General features: G+C 35.9%; 1 protein-coding gene and 1 long non-coding RNA gene across 18 annotated transcripts in view; both read left to right on the top strand.

Annotated features, from left to right (window-relative positions):
* The window catches only part of ERC2 (ELKS/RAB6-interacting/CAST family member 2), a 416897-nt gene that overhangs the window by 61705 nt on the left and 332541 nt on the right, over positions 1-22651 (top strand). The gene's annotated exons all lie outside the window — the stretch shown is intronic.
* Positions 15623-17529, top strand: LOC128853264 (uncharacterized). Its single transcript, XR_008451689.1, has 3 exons — positions 15623-15850; positions 16086-16176; positions 16358-17529. It is a non-coding gene; the product is annotated as an uncharacterized LOC128853264 (long non-coding RNA).

Genomic DNA, 22651 nt, shown 5'->3' with positions numbered 1-22651 from the left:
TATTCTCAGGCCAGGCAATCTCCATGTAACTATGTTAATAGTTGAAAGTCTATATTGAAGCCATAATGTCATACCATGGCATTCTTCATGTTCAGAATTAAATATCGTGAAGGTCACTAAATAGACATTCCTGTCAGAAAACATAAGATGCTTGCCTTAAAGTTCTTAAACTGGTCATCACGTCTCTTCTAGAATTTTAAATAAACGTTTTCTTTCTCTATAACTTTGGGAGAACTGTAGGTAATATGGGGATTTTATCATGTGGAAATCTAGCACAGATGTTTGGTATTACTTTTTTTTTAAACATAGTGACCACACATTATTTACCCTAAGTACCATTAAGTATTTTTTTATTATTGCTATTAAAAACTTGCCTTAGGCAAAGTCCCACTAAATCTCTAGTAAAGTCAAATGTTAAAATTCCAGCAAGTATTTTATTATATATACATACGCATATATTACACATGCCCCTCTATATAACATATAGTTTCACTAAAACAGTATCTGAGATCATATAGGTTTTATAAACACATTTTAACTCTTATCTTGCGTGTATTCTTAAAATAATGTTGCACATGGTTTAAAGCTACAGCCCTTTTGTATTTAATAGAAATAAGAAGAACATAGCTTCTTTATTATAATTTAAAGTGTACTTTTAAACTTGCAAGAGTTTTTTTAAAACGCTCTATCTTTGAACTCAGCTTGGTCAAATAATGAAGGCTGCTGATAGGATTTGAACTGCCATCATGAATTAGTTATTGCATGTTTTTAAAGTTATTAATGGAGCAAAGTTCCTTCTTCCACTGTGAGTAGAACAGATGCCTTGCAGACTTTTGGTGTTTACTGTAAATGTCTTACACTGGAGCCAGTAGTAATTTACTAAGGAAATGCTTTATCGACACCAAACATTTCTTCCCTGAAGTTAGTTACATAGATTAACAACCATTCTAGACTGAACCCCTTTATTAGGTTCATTAGTACCCCTTTTATTTCTCCTGGCTCAGCTCAAAATATTAATCGAATTAGTTGCAATAAAGACAATTACTTTCTGTCAAAATATCAATAGTAATATGTGTTTTTAAGGTGACCTCTGAAGTATACAGAAGGACTTTGCAATGTTGGCAGTCACTCCAGACATGAGGAAGTAGAAAGAACCTGATTGTGCTCAAGACAACAGTTATTACTTCTAATATAGCCCATTCAGATTTTGTTATGGCTCAGGATATTCTTCTCGGGGTGCTTGCTGCACTAGTTTAAGTCCATGTGGAGGATTAGAAAGTTGGTCTTAGGGTAGATGCTGTGTTCTTAAAACATTACAAATAATTTAAGACCATGATATTAAGCAGGCAGGAGAAGAAGTCACGTGTGTGTGTGGGTTTACTGCAATTGAAAATTACTGACGTTAAGCCAGCGAGTGTAAGGAATTGGTGGACCTCCAACCTAAACCAGCTTTTTTATTCTGGACATGTTCTTAAAATAATTTAGAAGAAAAATTTCTCTGAAAAATCATTCTATCATCCGTCCATTTTAAATTAAAGCTACTGCTGAATCTTTTTGATTGCAGTGCTTTCCCGCTGTATGGATATTTCCAGAATACTGGAAGAAGAGATTGAAAATCTGAATAGTTTCAGTTACTATTAAAGTTGCTGTAAACTGGTGTAAACTGTACATACGTGTATGTATACATTTTACCTGTTGTATGGGTGTAAAGAAGCAAATATGTTTTGTTGTCTTTAAAAACTCACCGCTCTCCCCAACCACCTAGAAAGGAAAAAAGGAAAAACAATTGAAATTTAGCTAGCTAATTAGGTGATCATACTAATTTATAGATGTAATCATTGGCTTGTGAGATAATCTACGTTATAGGTCATTTTTTAGTTTTTCTATTGATGGCTTGAGCCTGACAGTCCAGTGTGATTATAGAGCTCTCAATGTGTTAGTTTGCAAATACAAAATTTGTTCATGAGTATAAATATCTCCTATTTCATTATAAAGAATATATATAATAATTTTATATATAATGAATAACCCTAAAGTGCTCTGAAATACATATCCACCCAGATCATGGATATGTTTGAAAGTACTGAGGACTAAATCCTGTTTGTATTTTTCTGTGAGTCAAATGTGGTCAATGGGATTAATTGACTGGTTTAAAGTGAATAGGATTAGATCTGAAAGAAGAAATGAATCCAAACTTGGTTACTTGTTTGGCGACTGGTTGCATTGCTTAGAAAGGAAGTGTTATAGTTCACTCTGTTTTCTGTAGATGGGGCTGACTTCTTCACTTGCTTGGCTTATCTCCACTAAGCAACACAGGATCACACTTTTATGTGTAGAAGTATTTTGGTCGCTTTTCAGTTTATTTTCTTCTCACTTAAACATAAAGCTTTAAAAAACAAAGTCACCCAGACTTTGAGCCATTTATGTATAATGAATATATTTGGAGTAGTTACTGGTTCTGTGTGTTCTTGCAGCTGTTGTTTCCAAGATTAAGGGAAGTATTCATACAGGCATTTATATGTACTCAGGAGACTACTTACTGTTATGCATATCAGTAGGTTTTGGTCCCTTGCCTGTTCCTTACACTTCCCTACAAAAGAGTGGAGCAATATTCCTGCTGGTCTTTTAATAGCACTTCATAGCTCTTGTTGAAGGAAATTAATTGATAAATAGAAATGATTTATGGTCTAGGGGAATGTGAGTCAGACATGTTTCTTCAGTTACTGTAAGAGGAGTGCATAGGCAAAACCCTATTATAGACTGTAATAAATTATCAATTTTTTGGGAGTGCAAGAAGACAAAACAACTTGTTTCCTACTACGTAGACTCAGGTGTACAGGGCGTATGTATTATATTTTTTATTGCTCTGCTTTTTTACAGAATTGACTTGAATTTATTAATTTTAAATAAACCGTTGGTATTCTCTCCTAGGCACTTACAATACTGGGAAAATTTGTACATAGTCCAAGTGCCCCTGCTATAATTCAGAAGAAAAAAATCTAATACTTAACAAAGAAAAATGCTTAGTCAACTTGCTGCTATACTTGGTAATTGCAAACAGGTTCTTCTTAGTGGTGTATCACTGGGCTGTGGCTACTGTGTTCTGCCATTAATAGAGTTCTTATGCTGCCATTGCTCTGCTCTGCTGGCAATCCCATTCCAAACTCACTTCAAACAACCATTTCTTGTGTAAGTGTTCCAAACGGGGTTAGTAAAGGGATATATTGCTAAAGGGAATGTACTTTGCACGCTGTTCTCTTTAAAATCTGCGTTTGCAGGATACATAATTTTATCTGTGAATAGCCAATCAACAGCTTGATATATTTCTTTAGTCATACCGGTTTAATTGGCTTTGGCTCTAGTCTTCTTTCATTTCCCTGAATATAAATTAATTTACAAACATGTGACTCAATTTTTAGATTTGTAACAATGAATTGAAGCTAAATGGTATGTTTTTTTCCCTTTGGCTCATTATTTGACTCAAAAGATAAATATTGAAAGAACTTTTCTCTTAACCTGCGATCTTTTAGAAGGAGAATACGAGTAATTGCTCCATTTGTGACATCTTTCCACAAGCTCCTGCAAATAGTGAGTTAATTACATTTCTACTTCTTCATTATCAGTTTGGTTTTTACAAGATCTATTAACTAAAGCCGTGATCTTCAGATGCTGAACAAGAATGAGTATGTTGTTGACTAGATATTTTGAAGGTATTAGGGGAAAACAGGTGTTACTCACTTGTGCCCTCATTTGTTACATAACTTTTTTTGCAATTATTGGTATTACTCAGATGTTATTTTAAGATTAAAGCTTGTTTGAATTCTTAAAGTGAAATTGCCTAACTGCAAATGTATATAACCTGTAAGAAGTAGTCTGTTCCGAAGGATCACTTTTGACAAGAAACAATTGTTTGGTAGTGAAATAATGCCTTTTCTGTCATAATTATATATAGAATAAGTCAAATCATAGTTCAGATGGATCAGTTGTGGCTGTATCTAAAGAATGGTACTTGATGCTTCTTCACTTGTTGAGAACATATCCCACTTGCAGGACACCTGAAGTGCCGTACTTCAATAAAGTAGTATGTTTGTGCCAACAAGAAGAAAATATGTCGTGTTTCTGCTGTGCTTCCAAAGCATGAATCAGTTTTGTAAGTTTGTTTATCTGCCTAATGAAGGAGAGATTTTAGTCATTTTTATTACGTTAAATAAATAACAAATGACATTCTATGTAAGCGGTACTTATTAAAATTTACATTAGAAATTACTATACTATTACTGTTGTGATTAAGTTGTTCTTTTGCAGCATTATTCATGTTAAAAGAAAGGTCGCATGAAACTTTTTATGGTTTCGTAGAGGAAATGCATTATGAAAACTGGAGGTATGGAGAAACTGCTTCTTTTATTTTTGTGTATCTTGTTGTCAAGGAGTGGAAATTAAAATAAAAAGGCACATGGTAGTTAGAATAGAGAATATTTTTGTCTGATTGGCTTGCCTTTTTGAAGTTATTTACCTGTGAGTGATTGGTTTATAATCTGCTATCATCTAACTTGCTAACTAGAGAGTACTTCGGTTTACTTTTTTCTGTTTACTTCTGGGAACTTGGTAGGCCTTATCTCATTAAAACCTCAGTACAACTGTGCACATGCTTGTATGAACAGTCACAGTGAGCACTGTATGAAATTGCATAGCATAGGGAACAATATTAATAAAAAATGCGATCTCTTATATCACAAACCAATCTCCACACATGGAGATCTGTAATGAGAAGTTAGTTTTGTACTTTATTATGATAAATGCTGCATATTAACACCCAGTGTCATTCCCAAACATCAATTCCCCATTTACGTACACCTTGCTTTCTTTCCTCTGGGACGGTCAGACTTCTATAGAGGCAGATTTTCATATGTACTGTGAGGTTGACAAAGATATAGACTTCCAGGTGTATAAAATTCATTCAGCATTGGAGGTCATAGACATCGTAATTATGCTTGTCACCTAAGGAGGTCTTGTGAGTTGCTGTGGCCTTAAAGTACTACAGTCTGTACCTAAATCCTGAAAATATGCAGTATGTGACTTATCTGTTCGCATCCTTTGTTTTAGGGTTATTGTGGTCACTAGATGGTGCTCTTGAATGAGGATTGGTTTTCATTCTGGTTTTCACAGATGATCCAACCCTATTTGTTATTTTTCATCGCTTATTTCACAATGATAGAATTAAGAGGAGGACTATCTTCGTTTGAAGTTGACGGAGAGAATTTCACAAAGGTTGTATAGTAGTCTGTTAACTGAATGCAGTTTAGAATAATTGCATCTCAGAATCAAAGCAAGGATTCTAAAAAGTGCAACTCTCTACACAAAAAGTGAAATCAGGAATTTGGTCTGTAGGTATTAGTAGAATGTGGGCCTGAGGTGTTAGTCAAGGTTTGTAATTTAATTTACAAATGTCAAAGAGCAAACTAAGATGTCACGTTCCTCTTTTGAGTGGGTTGGCGTTTCACTGAGATGTGCTCTCATACCTCAGCTGCTGAAAGGCACCTCTGCACCCATCAATACTGTGTGATTGAGACCTGAAAGGTGGATGTGGAGAATATCCCAGGTCATGCTTACATGTGACTGTGAGAGTGTCAGATAGATGAGAACACCCAACATACTGCCTGCTCAGTTGTCGCTTTTACTATGATCAAAATGGATGTTTAATAGATGAAGAATTACAGTATTCTACTGATAACTTCCTAAGATGTGGCTTTCATTCTTCACTTATTTTTTGCCTCATATAGAAGATACCTACAGAAGTTTTTGTAGCTTAAACAACATAATGGTGAGCGAATTTATGTTGGAGTTTTTTTCCTGATTTTTGTAGTGCATTTACACATATATGACACAGACAACTTGTTCCTTTTTTTAGAGCTCTCTCAGGAAAGCTTTATTACAAAGGAAGTAGAATCCATATTCTGTTTAAAAATGTACTGTAGTAGCACAGGAGGGAGGATTTTTATTGCAGATGCATCATTATTCCCAAGAAAAATCCTGGTCTGTTCCAGAGCATTGATGGACTGCACACCTGCATGTTTTAGAGTCGGAACAATCAGTTTGTTCTCAATTATTCCTGACTTGCTTGGAGGGAGTCTTTTTCAGCTCTCAACTTGAAAGAGGCATATTTTCACATAGCAGTACATCTGGCAGACAAAAGATTTTCTGCTGATAACAAATCTCAGAAACCATTATCAATATAATGTTACCCTTCAGCCTCTCAACAATATTGTGAGTGTTTACAGAGGTCTTGGCAGTGCTTGCATCCCATCTGCGTCATTAAGGCACAGGATGGTTGGCCAGAAAAAAGGAAATCTTACCAAGAGATTGGGAACAGATAAACATACTCCCTCTTATGTGTTTTTCTTATCTCAAAAAAGAAAAGTTCATTTTAGCACCAACTCAGCTGATAGAATTTATCAAAACAATAGTGAACTTCAGGATGGTAATACAGAGCTTTTGGTAGGAGTCCAATTCAGGATGACTTTGATAATTTGTTTCCCCTGAACCCTTCAGCAGGAATCTCACGTTTAGTTGAAAGCCGGGTGCCACATGCAAACTTCTTCTTCAATTTATTAGCTGTTTTTTTTCCTGATTGGTTTGTGTTCCAGCAAAGTAAAAATACTAGTTGAAATCCTCAGGAAAAAAAGGTGGGTTTTTTTTCTATTGGATGGAAAAGTACTGAATTAGAAACTTGCATAAAACCTTTTTCTCCTTATATTTGTTTCAAGCAAATTGTGAATCCATTATTAGTAAGCTAGGTATTCCATGTGTATGGATTTATGGTATTTGAGTTTCACAGGAATCCTTGATTTGATTTAACATTGTGGAGCTTTAACTAATGTGAAACTCCTTTGATAATTTCCTATTTAGTTTGCCAGTTGTGAGGGTTGCCCATCTCTGTATTCATTGCAAACAACAGCATCAAAGAGTTCTTGGGTGGTCACACAACTCTGAGAGATGGTTTTCTGAGTCAACGATCAGGTTAACTAATACCTGCTTTCTTATCATTGCAATTATTGTGACCAAAGCAGTTCAGCTAGCATCTCCTGCGTTGACGTGGCCTTTGGATTTCTGCAGCTGTTTCAGCTGGCTGTAAAGGCCATGCTCAGTAATCTCTTCCATCAGATTGCTTGTTTCTGCAGAGGGGATCCTTTTGACACCCATCTTCTTGTCTCATGTTTATCAGCGTGCTTTTTGATAGATATTTACTATAGAGAAGTCAAATTTAGATAATTGTGAGAGCATGAAGGAATTTTCAAAGAAAGCTTATGTCAGATGGGAAAAGGTTTTGTACATGATTTGAGTAATTTGCCATTGTGACAGCTAACTTTATTTGACTGTGTGCCCTCCAGGTAAAACTTACTTATTGTAAATGTGGCAGTCGTTAGTGTTTCTAGTCTTTCAGTAAACTGTTACACCTTAAGGCTGCAGTGACTCACAGATTTATGAAGGAGCTGCTGGAATTCTTTTTCCTCAAGAACACCCTCTCCTACTTTGGTGGATATGAGTTTAATATTCCAGCTTTAATGTGTTCAAGTCCTTTGTCTCCTATCTCTTCCATTTCACTACAAAATGCAGTTACCTTAGTAACACAGTATCAAGCCGGTATCAAGGTGAAACAGTTAAGGCTTTGCTGTGAGTGAGACTCTTTTTGTCCTGCTTTGGTACTCTACTCAACTTGATGATAGGCGATTTTGATGAAGCCAACTTTTGCCCAAGATAGTTTCAGAAATCCACATTTAATCAAGTCACGTGCAAACCTATGTTCCTTCTGAGACACAGTCAAATAATGAAGAAATAATATAGCATTTCTTGGATATTGGAAGAGCCTTGTTATTTTAAGGCTTTGCTGTGGTTTATCTGGCTCTGAGCACATTTGGAATTTTCCTTTCCAGAGGTGTGACATGCTGCTTGGGATTCACTTAAAGGGAAACACTCACAAGGACAAGCAACTGAAAAAAGGAAAGTTTACCAGCTTGTCCATCCTCTGAGTTTCTTTGACTTGCTTTGACCCATTATGCATTTGACTTCCTGCTCCTCTGCCCTGCCTTTTATCGCTTCCACTCTCATCTATACTCGGAGCATAGAGAGAATAGCAGCAGGTCATGCTTTGTTCTTGCATCTTTTATTCTGTGAGTGTAGCTAGGGGGCACGTGCAGAATAAGTAGCAGATGTTATAACTCTGTTGCAGGTGGTAAAAGCGTGCGAGTAAAGCATGTCTGACCGGCTGTCGCACCTATCTGGCTACACAGCTTGGACTTGAGTTATTCATGCCACTGCTCATGGAGGTATTTAAAAGACATGTAGATGTGGTGCTTAGGGACATGGTTTAGTGGTGGACATGGCAGTGTGAGGTTGAGGGTTGGATATGATGATCTTAAAGATCTTTTTCAACCTCAGTGATTCCATGAGTCTATTTCTCTGTCTCTAATTACATAAAGCAATTACTTGGGAATGATGGCTATGTAACTATTTCTACAAATACAAACAGCATCAACAGTGCAATGTGTTGTACAGAACAGGGAATTTAATCTGTCTTTTCTAAGTGAATTTCCTGGCTATAGGGCTGTTAATTCCTTGTTCTTTTCATTTCTGTTGTCTAGACCTGGAAAAAATCTATCTTAAGTTGCATCCAGATATTTTTGGAATTGACAGTTGCCATCTTCTGGCAATTAAAATTTATTTTTTCTATATTGGTGTTCAGCTCATGGAACTATAAAGCTTCCTTTTCCTACTGTCACTTAGTATTTCTGTACATTCATGTTTCTGTCACTGTAGTTTTGAGTAAACATCATCAATTATATGCCAGATATGCTACATGTTAACTTTGTGTATTTGTTGTGTATGATACTTTGCCTAATGTTTGTTTTTCCAGACACCTCACAATTGCAAAGGTTTCTGCTATCTTTAGGCTGAAACTCAGCAACAGCTAATAGGATAAAGATTGTGACAGGTGTTAGTTTTTAAGTGAGAAACATTTTCACTAATCATTTTACATACTGACAGAGAAGTTATTTCACCAGTGCCTGTTAAGTAAAGGTTTTCTAATGTAAAAAAAAAAAAAAAGACTGCTTTTTGTGCAGCTCTTCGTGCTTTTTGCTGATTTCATAGATTTCACCCATAGAGAGAGAATCTTGATTCAAGCTTCAGAAATGTTGTTCTGAAGTGCGTCAGGAAGTCTGGTAACACACTTGTTGCAGCCATTGTGTGCATTAAGTGCAGATTTTTAACTTGCCTGTTATATGGAACATAGATATAGAGGTCTGGATGTTTTCACTTATGTTCTTTTACATTTAGTTGCAGAACCACCAATGAGAAATTGAGCACCTGTATCTATATAAACTTTGGTCTCTGTCAAAACTGTATTTGTGTGGATCTTGAAGTAACACAGTTTGAGGCAGCATTAGGGTTCATTCGCATTTCTCCTCCACAGTAAGATATGAGTAGATTTTATCTGTGAAGTGCTATTATATTAGTATATGTAACTACTTCAGTTTTATGACAGATACTAATTGGCTATTCTACTTGGTGTAATAGTTCAGAAGTACTTTGCAATTTAGCTGTATTTTACAATAGTAGGAAAAACTTTTATTGTTCAGTATCTGTGCAGCAGTGTACAGAATGAATGGACTTGCCTTCTAGTTAATTAGTTATGACTGAGAAATAAAAACACCCAGATTTATTTTATGTGGAACATCCACTATGTAAGTAAGTGCAATTATGGTTGAAATATTGACATCCTTTTTGTATAAGAGAAATTTCTGATATGAATGTATTTTCTGGATAGCAAGGTTTGTCACATTTAGTGTTAAGTATGCATTCCCTCATGGTAGCTTTGCTACTGAGCAGGAGATGTTATCAAATAGTAAGTCATGTTTTCAAAAATTAAAGGTAAACCATGTATCATATGTAGCGTTTTATATGATGTGGTATTAATGGAGCTGTAAAAATGTTTTGGGTGATAATTTGTATTAGTTGTTTTGCATGATAGTAATACCATATGAAATGCCATATAAAAAAAGATGGAACGTGAAGACTGTCAAATGTTCTTTTAAAGATGTTTTAGGCAAACTTATATTGCTTTTCTGCCATGTAATTCAGACTCTGATCTGCTCCACCCATGAAGGTTCTTTCTAGTAAATTTGAGAAGATAACACCCAAACTTCTGTCAAGTGCTTTTCCATGGTTTTTTTACAAATGCAAAAGTAGGTTTTCTTTATTGACAAAGCAAAATTTATATGGATGGCTAAAAGAAGAAAAGTTTTTTTTCTTGGTTTTTTTTTTGAATGTAGGAATATAGCGTGAGTTTTTTTCCTCTTAAAAGGTACCTTTTTTGTATACAGAAGTAAAATTATGCTGTCTATATTTTGCACTAATTTTGCCCTTTGCATGTATGTCTTCAGCGCTCTAGGTGTCTGAATTGTTCCTTATACCCTTCAAGATTTGGAGCACTGCACATCTTGTTTCTTGATGTAGAATAAAAATAAATTACAAAATGGACCCTTGCAGTCAAGGGCAGAGAATACACACATATATAGCATGTTGGAACTGAGTCTGTTCTCATATAGGAAGAATTGCAGCTATGGACATATACTTAAGAAAATATTTTTTCTGATGCTTTCTTGAATGAGTAATCTATCGAAACCGTGTAAAGAAAAGGAAATGTCTTTAGAAGTATTCATTATGTTCTCATCTGTTACGTTCTCAGTGGTGTTAAAAGAATGGATTTATGCACTCTGGTACCTGAACAAGGTAAACTGTAATAGGATTGTTTTGTTGTGATGACAGAATTTCAAATTATTATTAACAGTGTAAAATATTGAGTATGAGACACTTTGTATTTCTCTTTGCTAGCAAGTCTGTGAATGCCATAAGATGTTAGATCTTTTCTAAACACTAAGAGGTAGAGTACACACCAAACCTGAAAAACAGCATGATTTAGAAAAAAAAGAAGGAAATAAACCTGTAAAGAACAAACCTCTTTGGGATTTGCAGGGACTGGCTCTGAATCTCTTGAAAAGAAACTGAGTTAATGATTGACCCTGGGGAAGGAGTGAAAAGAATGAGGTGTCATTAATTTTTCATAATTGCCATCACTGTAGGTGATGAATGGAACCAATATATTGTTGTGTCTTAAAAGTACCCTTCAAAAGCTGTTTTAGATGCAATTATACCATAACAACAAGCAAAAATTGGCCTGCTTATATATTGAAGCTGTTAACATTGTTTAGTATAATGCACTGAGAAATTGAGTCTAACTGTTGTGATGGTTTTTTGGTGTGGTTTTTTTTTAAATGAGCAAGTAATTCTATTTTGTTTTTAACAGAGGGAAGTCTGTTCAGCATGTTTTAAGTGTTGTGATAAAATAGCACTGAAGTAAAGGATGGTTTTAAGCTATTTTTGTAACACACGGGCTGTAACAGTACAGGCTATGATGTTTTAGATTTTTATTTTTTGTCAGACCATCTGTTCATGTACTGTTGCTTAACAATGAGAAAAAGGATAGAAAAATGCAAAAATAGTTGAATGCAACAGAGAAAAGTCTTGTACTGCAGCTTGAAGAGTGGCATGTGGAAAATACAAGCTCTTCACTGACTCCTAGACTGTGTTGACATTAGCATAATAGTGAAGCATAACAAGAATAGCTTTAGAGACCTAAATAGTTGGAACTGAGGGTATTTTGCAGGATGTATGCTGGACTACATCCAGTCTGATCCTGGCAATAGGTGCAGCAAGTAAGAGTGCAATATTGGGACAATTGGAAGATACTGTTTAAAAAAGCTAGTGGGACCTTTCTTTCTTTGTCTCTGCTGTTTTCTTCTGAGAGAAAAGTTATTTTTGTGCTTTTGCACATATGTTTACAGTGTGCTAGATGTTGAAGGAAATATGATTTGACAAGAACTTGGAAGTGGAGGTACTGTATGTGAAGATTGTGCTAAAAAACTTTCAAAGAATCTTCAGTTATACTTGTAATTTAATCAGAGAAATGTTCAGAGAATCATAAAGTATCTCAATTTGGAGGAGACCCTTGGGGATCATAGAGTTCAACTCCCTGCTTCTTGCAGGACTACCTAATACTAAGCCATATTGCTAAGACTGTCATCCAGATGCGTCCTGAACTCCATCTGAGCACTAAGTTTGTCAGCTTTCTTGGGGAGTCTGTTCCAGTGACCGACCACCCTCTCTCTCACTGAAGAACCTTTTCCTAATGTCCAATGTGAATTTCCCCTGATGCAGCTCTATACCATTTCATGAATGTTCAGTTAGATTCTTAAATCTCTTGCAGGAAGAATGAAGCAGGATAAGAAAAGGCAGAGCGGTATGATAGATTAAAGGGGTTATGTGTGACTTGAGATATGATGTTTCTTGCTGGATCTGCCACTGCCTTTTTCCAAATTGCTGGCCTAGTTGTTTCAGGCAGAGCTTTTGCAGATGTCTGCTTATGTGTTTCTGATTTTTGGGGTTATCGTCCTTCTGATCTGAAGAATTCCTTAAATACTAAGTGCTTAGAGTGGTAGATGAAGTAATTGGGAGTCTCAGATAATTTATTGGGCACCTGGGGGGCAACAAATCAGTTATCCAGTGACTGGAGCATCTCACACTTTGTGTGGTGAGACACATACTGAACAGCTTATAAGTGAGAATGCTGTTAAGTCAGGTCTGTGAAATCAAAACCTTATTAGTTAGGAATCTGGGAAGGATATTTTTCTGAAATAGCCAATAAACAGCAGGGAAAAAATTTAGAATAAAATTAAAAATATAATAAGGATTTATACTTTGATTAAAATACAAATGTGGGAACTTTTAAGGGCCCGCTTGTTAGCGTAGGAGTTGTTTTTATTTTATTTTTGAGAGAAAAATATAAAGTTAAAAATATAAAAGTTAGTCTTTAGTATGCTTAAGGCATGTATTATACTGGAGAAAAGGCAGTGGTTGTATGGAACTATTTCTGTAGTCCATTAGGCTGTAGTATTGCTCTTTCATAGTTCCTATTTCTAGGATAGATTGTTTAGTTTGTGCACACCATGTTTAGTCAATAAACAAACATCCAGAGCATGTGGAAAGTTCATTTTCTAGAGGTTTTGGAAAAATCTAATTAGATGAGATAATGTATTGTTATGGTAATGCAAAAGCTAAAGTATAAAATACATTCATCTGTAATCTGAGCACTGCCCAGACTGCTTTCTGTTAAATGTTTTCTGTTGGAAATTACTTGCATTAAGAACACAGCGGTGCTTTCTGATGAAGGAATACCCTTTGAGTGATGCTATTCTTGTTATGATTTAACTTAACTAAGTTTTGGAAAAAAATTAATTTCATGACTTAGAATGTTTAAGAATTTTTGGCTTAATGTAATATTATGAGTGTAGTGGTCTGAGAAGTAGAAATGTACTTTGTTCAGACCTTGCTTGGCATTCTTGCTTGGCTTTCTTTGACTAGGCTGTGCTGATATTTATAATTTACTAGGAAGTGTTTTTTAATTTCTTTATGATTAGTCTTGCAGGACACTGAGTAAAATTGGAGAAATGAATTTTAGGTCCCATAGGCAGCACAAGATGTCTTCAGGAGCAGGACCTTTGAAGCCCAGTGTGCTTTGTATGTGCTCACGTGGAAGCACAGCATTTATGCTTAAATAAATGTGCAAATTTCCCACCATCTGCAAAAAACAGAAAAAGGGAGTGCTTTCTTTGGGATAGCTCAGTATAGCACTAGATTTTTAGTCCTCAAAGCTCTACTAAAGTGGTGAATGCTTGTTACATAGTGACTTGGGGTTTTCTAGAAGTACTGGAGTGAAAACTCACTAGCTTTCCAGCTTGGCAGAAGTTTTGCATTGTCATATTTCCTGGGTTGTGTTAGTAATAGTGTAATAGGATTGCTTTTGCATGTGTGTCAGTGTTTGCCTAGTGATATAATAAAGTAAGAAAATGAGAATATTGATGTACAAAGGTGTGTTTTTTTCAGAGGTGTTTAAAATTAAAGAGAGTGCCCTTTATCCAAGCCTGAGTCATTGTCCACTTCATAATTTTGATGCCTCTCTGGAGGACAGGTATGTGCAAGCTTCTAAAAAGTAAACCATATTTACATTTTCTTCAAAAATACAGAAGAGGGTTATTGTCAGTGATTGATTCAACAGCCTTGGAGCAACAGCTGAAATTGAGTCACCTTGCTAGCTGTAGAGACTCGTACATCTTCTGTGTACTCCAGTGAATCAGGTCTGACTTCTGCTCCAAAAAGTGCTTTCAATGAAAGTGCAATGTGCTATCCATCATTCTAGGGTGCTTTCAGGAGAGAAACACGATTTTCAGTTTTAGTGGAGCTAATGGGTAATTTGTGTCTTTTGAGTCGCTCAAGAAGGGATGGAGCAGGCAGAATACACTCTGTACACTCTTGTTGAACTTGAGTTCCAAGAGGAAGACAAAGAACACTTTTTTTAGTTCAGATAGATCCTAATTTTCAGCAAGGCACTTGGTTTCTTAGTGCTGACAGCGTTAGTAGCACTTCTGAACTTGTGCAGAAAGGAAGAGAGAGATATCTGCAGTATCTTCCACAGCTGTAAGGAAGTTTTCACACAACTGTTTTGGTTCTAAGTACCTATATTTACAAATGACAAGTAAACCTCCAAGTCTTACGTGATAAATATCCCACCTTCCAGCCCTGAGAATATTCAGATAATTTGGTTCAGGTTTGAGTTTCTCTGATTCTGAAGCGTCACAGAACTTTGAATAGTAAGTGAAGCCTGTGAGGTTAAGTTGTGTAATCTGGAAAATAAGTCGCCTCCTCCTTCCATTTATTGCTGCTACGTATAAGTTGTTCTTCCTCTCTTGTTTAGTCCTTACACTGGGGCAGTGTCTTCTCTCGTTCAAGCCTGAAAGTCTACTGTCACCTTCATCATATTTAATGACCCTATTGAGCTAATCTAATGCTAGAAGTACAGTGCCTGTTTTTAGTTCAGTTAGTATCTATAGATAAAGTAAACTTAAAAATTTAGATTAGTAAAAGTAAATAATGATCAACAACCAAATACAGATATAAACATCTACATTTAAATGTTGGTAATTAGCATAACCGTGCTGGTGCTTGCTTAAACAGTGTGCCTAGAACATTTTGTGTGCAACTGTTGGGAACTTCAATAACTAAGTGTCAGAAAAACCTACAATAGTAAGGCTGGAGTGTTGAGTAATTTAAGGTAAAAATAATTCAGATAAATTGTAATTTCTTTTTTAAAATAAAAAGCACTTAAACACCCTCAAAATTCAGAGGCAATATATAAGCAAAACCTCATTGTGTTAAACCTCATCTTTAATTCTGACTTTCGAACTGTTGTTTTGTGTGAATAAATAATTGCAAACTAATTTTTAACTATTGGATAAGCTATGGTAATTGAGAAAATGTCCAAGAACTGATTTGTGAAAGTTATTTTGTAAAAGTAATTTTGTAGCATTGGTATTACTCAAAAGATAAAGATATTGAGATTCAGGACTCCTTCCTTTAGATAGAAAAGGGAACCAAATGTAAAGTGAAATTCTGAACTACATTCCATTCTATTTTCTTGGCAACCCCCCCCCCCCCCCCCCCCCCCCAATATGTACTTCATTTCTCATTTTGTGAAACAGTCATTGATTAATGAAATAGAACCCATAAATTGGTGTTGGTTCTGTATGTAGGGGTTGTTCTCTATGCATACATCTGCAGATGGGGAGAACAGCAGGGTGTAGCAGAAGAACTAAAGGGCCTTCAGGGTGGCCCACTTCTTCCGGTGAACACCGGGTGCTGGTCATGACTGCACCACAGAAGTCCTACAAGCTTATCTGTGGTAAGTTTGCTATAGCGAATAACTTAATTGTCAGTTACGCTCATATTTATGTTTGTGATAACAGAACTAACAATTTGTGCATGTATCTCAGAATCATTTTTTCCCCTAATTTTTCAATTAAATTTACTTTATCATTATATTTCAGTTTCTGTGTTTACCTTTTGTTTTAAAGGGTTGGATAATGTATGAACTACAAATCAATTTAGGGTTCTTTCTTCATCTTCCTGTCTTGCAGATACTTATCATCTGATAGGAAATGCATTGCGTAGGAGAAGGGTGAGAAAAAGAAATCGATGATCCCAACTTGAAAGACTAAATTGAGGCAGGTAATGATGCAGTTCCTTGACTTGTAATTCTTCCCATTTGATATGAGGACTGTACAGTAGCTGTGTCTTAGAATGTTGCATGATATATATTAATAAAGCAAAGTACAGAATCACAATCCTTTTACCTAATTGTTTTGTAAAGAAAGAAATTAAAGCACCATTGTACCGTTCTTTCTCTTAGATCACCCCTGTGATGAGATCGTCCAGTGTTACCACCATTTTCCTCCTAGAAAACGTGGACGATAGGAGGATCAGAAGAAGCCTGTGAAAAAAAAGGATTATATTGCACTCATTTTTTTCTTTAGAAATATTTCCTCATGTTGTAAACTGTTCTAAAGAAAATGCTATCATCCAAAATTGCAATAAGATGAAGAGCTTACAATAAAAATATATAAAGCATAGTTATTTAAGTATGTTTTTTTACAAATGCAAAGCAACTTTGGCGTTAAATTTTTCATAGAATGATACACTTCCAAAGCCAAGCTTACAGAGATGTGGTATGAAGGACTTGAACAATGCAAGACACAAGCGTACATATGAGATCTAACTTTAAAAGATGTTTTATTGTTGGTATGTTTGCTACTAAATGAAAATATTATATCCGTTTCCTTTTTATTGCCTCTAAATACAGTGAATCTGAATTGAGATACTATAAGATTTCTTCTGCCACTGTTATGCTTAACAGACTTGTGTATGATTTCATTTGCCATGACTTTGCTGCAGAGTGATGTCATTCATTAGCGTTACACTTGATGTCCGCTGATGTAAATGCGCAAAGAGTCAAACCATTGGTTAATAGAGACCTACTGACTGCTGAAGCTCAGCCTTGAAATTCAGTCTTCCGAATAATGGCACACAGCAATAACCATTTTGAAAATGAATAATGTATGTAAAGGGAGCTTTTAGCATACAGAGATGCTGACTGTGGACCTGTTACTGAAGAGATTTCTGTTAGGTAGGAGTTGATGCCAAGAATTTTTGACGTTTGTGGGATAAGTCCGTCAATTGGCAGGATATGTGAAGAAGTGATTTTGGAAATGGGGGTTATGTGGTAAGGCACAGGGGTCTAGAAAATCTACTAGACTCTACTGGGACAGTCCGTAGAGAGCTGTAAATAACAAGATAGTATTTAACCAAGAAGCAATGGGGTAAGTAAGCTATGAGAGAAATTGTTTCTGTAATATGTCAGCAGAGTTATGTAGTTGGCAAGTTTCCACCAGGTAACTTTTTATACAGTCTAGGTTTCAGTTTTTACTCTCCACAGTTTCTTTCTTCTTTGTACAGTCAGGCTATGTCTTATAGTTTGTAGCCCTTAAACTATTTTTAACTTTGTTTTGAATTATCTTGTGCCAAAATGTGTTTATGTGCAAGCTTTATCTGATGACAGCAGAGCTTGATTAATAGTTGTTAACAGTCTACTGCTAGATTTAAATTAAGGAAAATCTATCAATTCATAGATTTGCTAGGTAAATACTAGAGGGTTTTTTTGTGATTTAGGGACAGTATTGTACATACTGTGTTAATTGAGAGCTAAATGCACAGTAAGTAGCTGAATAAAAATATGGAACATCTATGAATGGTGTTTATACTTAGACTTGGCATGTTCGATCAGTAATTTTGAACTAATGTCAGAAATATAAGATTCAGACTCCCTAGTGATTTACAGAAGATGGAGACCAAATTCCCCGCAGGGAGGTTTGGGAAGACATATAAAGTAAACTACTCTGTTTGAAAAGATTGTTAGGACTGACCTTGTCTAAGCCCATAAAAACTTAAGTAATAGATATGAAGTAAATGTGAAATGCTATATCTCGGGCAGCATAAAGATAAAGAGAAGTTATAAGAAATGAACCTGAGAAAACTGACTAAATTGGGTTGGTATGTTTGCTCTGTAGTGTGAAGGTAGTACGTTAAATAAAAGAATAGTCAGTGTGAGTTATGGAATCCCTAAAGAGATGTCATAGTTAACAGATACTTACCTCCTAACAGAGAAGTATCATAACGATAAATAAAGCATAAATATATTTAAGGAATGGGCAGTACCCTGTTGCAGCCTCAGAACATGGAGATCTTCTATTAACATTATAATCGATGAGTTATCAATGTTATTGGTTATGTTCTAATAACTAGGCTGAAGATTCAATGATAAAACTAAATTATTTCATCCCCTAAAATATAGTGGTCTATATAGTGGAGATTTGGCAACAAGTAATGTAAAGCAGATGTTGAATGGAATTTTACTGTTTGTAGTTTTCACTTGTTCACTTGCACCTTTTACTCAGCTATTTTACTCAGCTATTTCAAAGAGATATCAGTGAGAAGTAATATATTTTGGAACTAATATATAAATAAAAAGGCAGAAAAAGGGAAATTCTTCGTCATCATACATGTTATGGTTTCTGTGTCAGTGAACAAATTTAAGTTCTGTTTTCTATTCTGAGTTTTAGGTCATAGAATATTATGAAAAGAATAGATTTGGTATATGCTTAGCTAGAAATTATTATGCAAATTTTATCAACAGTTTAGACTCTGAAGTGTTAATGCATTTATTATGTGATAATTAAATAGAGATCAGGAATCTTTCAGATTGGCTTTTCTTGTTGTGGCTGGGGATCCTCAGCAGCAGATTGCCTTTTCCAAAGACAATTGCTATTTTCGAATCAAACTATAGACGTGCAAATCTCCATAGTAACAGTATAGATTTTTTTGCCAACCTGTGCTCTGGCAAATTTGCGTGTTAAACTGAAGGTACTTTCACAGTTGTATAAAAACAGTCTTTTCATGTAGTCAGAATGGAGAAATAAGATCAGCAGTTTGATTGGAGGTTTTGCCCATAGTAGCATGTGTTGTATATTCTTTCTTGTTTACATTGCAGGTATTTTATGTACTTGGCACACTTGTGGGGGTAAAAAATGCTCTGAAGAGGAATTTTAGCTGGCGTTGTAGTCTATGTTTAGTTTAAGGCAAACGTGACTGAGACAACTTGAACATGATTCTTTTAGTATTTTGAGAATTTTGCTTCTAATCGACAAATCTCTGTTCACTAATGAGATAATTAGCATTTACCTATTATGGGAACTACTAGCAAAATGACCTCTGCTAATTAAATCAAAATGGCATAAAAATAATTGCTCCACCTCAAATATTTTCCTAAATATTTGAGTTACAAAAGTTCATCCAACTTGTGTAGGTAAAGAACCTGAATCAGCTGTCATATAAAGGTATATATCGCTATTAATACCCTGAATCTGTGGCCAAGTTAGATTTGATATTGGTCAGTAATCTTAAAATGACTTGCTTTCTCAGTTCAGAAGGAATGTTTCAGAAGAATCACTTTTGTGATAAGGGGGAAACATCTAAGGCATCTACTTTGGTCATAGAGACCTTTAGAGGAGGTTGCTGCTGTCTAGCCCATGTCTTGCCCATGGCCTCTAGCCATGGGCAAGAGGGAGAATGGAACGAAACAAAGAGGTGTTGCAGAAGGATTGGCCTGGCACAGCTCAGCCTCCCATGGTACCTGACATCTCTGATTCCGCTGGGAAGCAGGTGACTATCCGCTATGCAGCTCAGAGGCTGTTAGCTGAAGAGAAGCACTGTGTGTGCTTTCCTGAGCTTGGAAGGAGGCAGTACTATGGCTTCTGAGAACCATGGATCCTCGTTACCTCTGGCACATAAGGTGTCCCTAATGGACTGTTTATAGGTGGTCTTTCACTATTCAATAAAGTAACAGGCTGTCTTTTGGTGTGTGTTCCTGAACTAAAGCATGTGAAAGCAGATAGATTGTTAAAAATGAAAATGTTACTAAGGTATGAAAGAAAGAAGGTTGTAGTTGCATTTGGATGTATCAGTTTTGGTTCACCTTAGTGTATGGTGAGGTATGCAAACCTATCTGAAGTCAGTCTAGTCACTCTAGCTTCTTCAAGTAATAGGCACAACAGGCAGTTAGTTGCCTTGATGGTAACTTGCCTGCCCTTGTCTATGTTTAGGAACTCTGAATCACCTGCTATAAACCAGAAAGCCTTCCAAACTACCCAGCTGTGTAGGGAAGGGTTCACAATGTTGAGTAGCTCTCTTCCTGTGACAATAATTTCTGCCTCAGCCTTGCCTTGAACTCTTAAGGGAGTGTTTCCTTTGCTGGTTCTGCTCCGTATTGTTCTCCAAAATACGAGAAGAACAGAAAGGTGAGTGGGACTTCTCAAGAGAAAGAAGTGGTAAGGAGGAGAGAGCTTCTGCTTATGGGATGAGAACTGAGGCCCCTGCAGGACCTCTGGGCTGAACATTAAAAAAGAAAGTGAGGTCGTCTGAAGAAAGCTTGTCTGGGTGATAGCAGAAGACAGCATTAAACCTCTGTCCTTGCCTGTTACTTTCTTTCAATTCCTTACTTCTCCTTAAATAGCTCCTGAAACAAGTGTCATTCAAGAAGCCTTGAGCTGCCTCTGCCATTATTTTGAAACACAGATGATATAAAATGTTTTAAATAGTCAGTGATTCCAAGGTTTTGAGTTTGAAAATATAGACATAGAAGTTAGTTATCAATATAGCATGTAATTTTTTTCTCAGTATATTAAGGCACTTTTATTTGTTGAAACTATACCTGTTGTCCTCAGCCCTTCTGGCTCCAAAAGCTATCAAAATAAAACCAACACTTAACCCATACTTATAGAGAGGTAAGTTTAGTGCCTAAAAATGGAAAGCATCAGATAGCTCTGGTTTGTCAGTGCAACCACTTCTGTTTGTAATATGATGGGATTTTTTAACTACGTGAGATAATGTGTTCTGTACAGTATTTGGTATCCTACATCATCATGTAATTTTCCTCCGTTAGTCTGTTTTCCAGCCTCACCCTCTTTATATCATCCCATGGATTCCCAAAGTTCTGAAAATTCTCCTTTAGGGCCTGATTTTAATCAGAACAGATAATACCAGTAACTTCAGTGGAGGTTATTTTCATTTACATCTTTAAAGAAAACAAAGCCTTTAGATATTTGTGACACCTGTGCATTCAGCATTTATTTTCAGTACCGATGCCCAGCAAAGTTGTTTGTAATCTGTGCTTTAGGCCCTCTGGGCTATAAATATTCATATTCCACCTATAGTTACAGGAAAGATGCAGTGTCTAAACTGTGTAAGGAAGTAGTGTCTTGCTGCTTGTATTGTGCTGATGCAAGGAAAAGGACTAAACCAGAGTTTTTTTTGCTCTGCTTAAAAAACAAATAAATCTGAGAGGGGAAGGTGGTGTTGTCGGGTGTTTTTAAGTCTCTCATGATTTTAATACAGGTCTGTAGCATCTCTTATGCAGCAAGAAAACTTTTTTTTCCCCCCGATCATATTTTCAGTGCAGGGCGGGTTTTTTGTTCTGATAAAAAGGGAATAGTGAAAGATGAAACTTTGAGGTGGATTGAAGTTGCCAAGCAACAGTTTGTTTCCTAGGCAATAGAGAAAGAATTGAAGCAAGTGCAGAGTGGAATTGCTACTGCTGCCTTGTTTTTTATTTAATTTTTTAAAATATTAATGAGCTGATGTATGAACTTCAGTTTACACAGGTTATTGCCAGACTTTGTAGAAGGAGAAAAACTCAGCTAGATGATAACTTTTTGCACAGGTTTTTTACTCCATGACTTGAATGGTTCTTTTCTGTAGTTATTGTAAGGCACGCTATAGGTGGCAAGCAATACATCACAGCTCTTCTTTGCAGATGACGCTGGTGGTGTGTGTGCTTCACTCCAAGGTTGTCAGATACAATTGACTGTCTTATAATAGTCTCATTTAAGTGCATTCCTGTAATGATGCATTCTGGCTTTCTTTCAGAATATAAGTTTGAGTGAAATGTGTTCTGCATTCTCCCATGTTTAGACATTATCCCTTACCACTTTACCTGCTGAGAGAGACTGACTGGGTTGGTGTATCTCAACTGGCAGATCAGTCCGCATTGAATGTGCAGGTTTGGTTTAGTTTCTGGCAGATCCAAATATGTATGTGTTTTATGTTTTTATTACTATTATTAAAAGATCAATGCAAAATAATTACTCTCTCTCTTGAGGCTCTTTGTATTAATACTTAGATCAAGAATTGATGTTGTATCAATATTAAGGTTATAAAATGATTTCTGCAAAGGAAGCGAAGAGCATGTTTGAAGTTCAGTGTGAATTAACACCATCTAATAAATTTTTCAGTAAACATAGGGACCTGTCCGGGAAGTGTGTAAAATATGTATTATTTGTAGTTCTGATTAGTTGAGTTTGACTTTGTTTTTGTTAGTATTGTTTTGCTTCCCTTTAAGAAGTAACAGTTAATTTGTCTTCACCTGCATTCCGACTGAAAAGGAGCACAGCTGCTGAACAAATTAAAAAAATTACTGGATACCTTCATAGTTTGGAAGGTGGGGAAGCATTAAAATGGGTATTAACCTTTGTTTTTTACTTTTCTAGAGCGTAACTCTTACATTGCAGCTTGTTTAAGGAAACTTGCAGGATGT

Source organism: Cuculus canorus, chromosome 11 (genome assembly GCF_017976375.1).
Source record: "Cuculus canorus isolate bCucCan1 chromosome 11, bCucCan1.pri, whole genome shotgun sequence".
In the NCBI taxonomy this organism is placed as follows: domain Eukaryota; kingdom Metazoa; phylum Chordata; class Aves; order Cuculiformes; family Cuculidae; genus Cuculus; species Cuculus canorus.
This window is presented reverse-complemented; position numbering and strand designations above follow the sequence as displayed.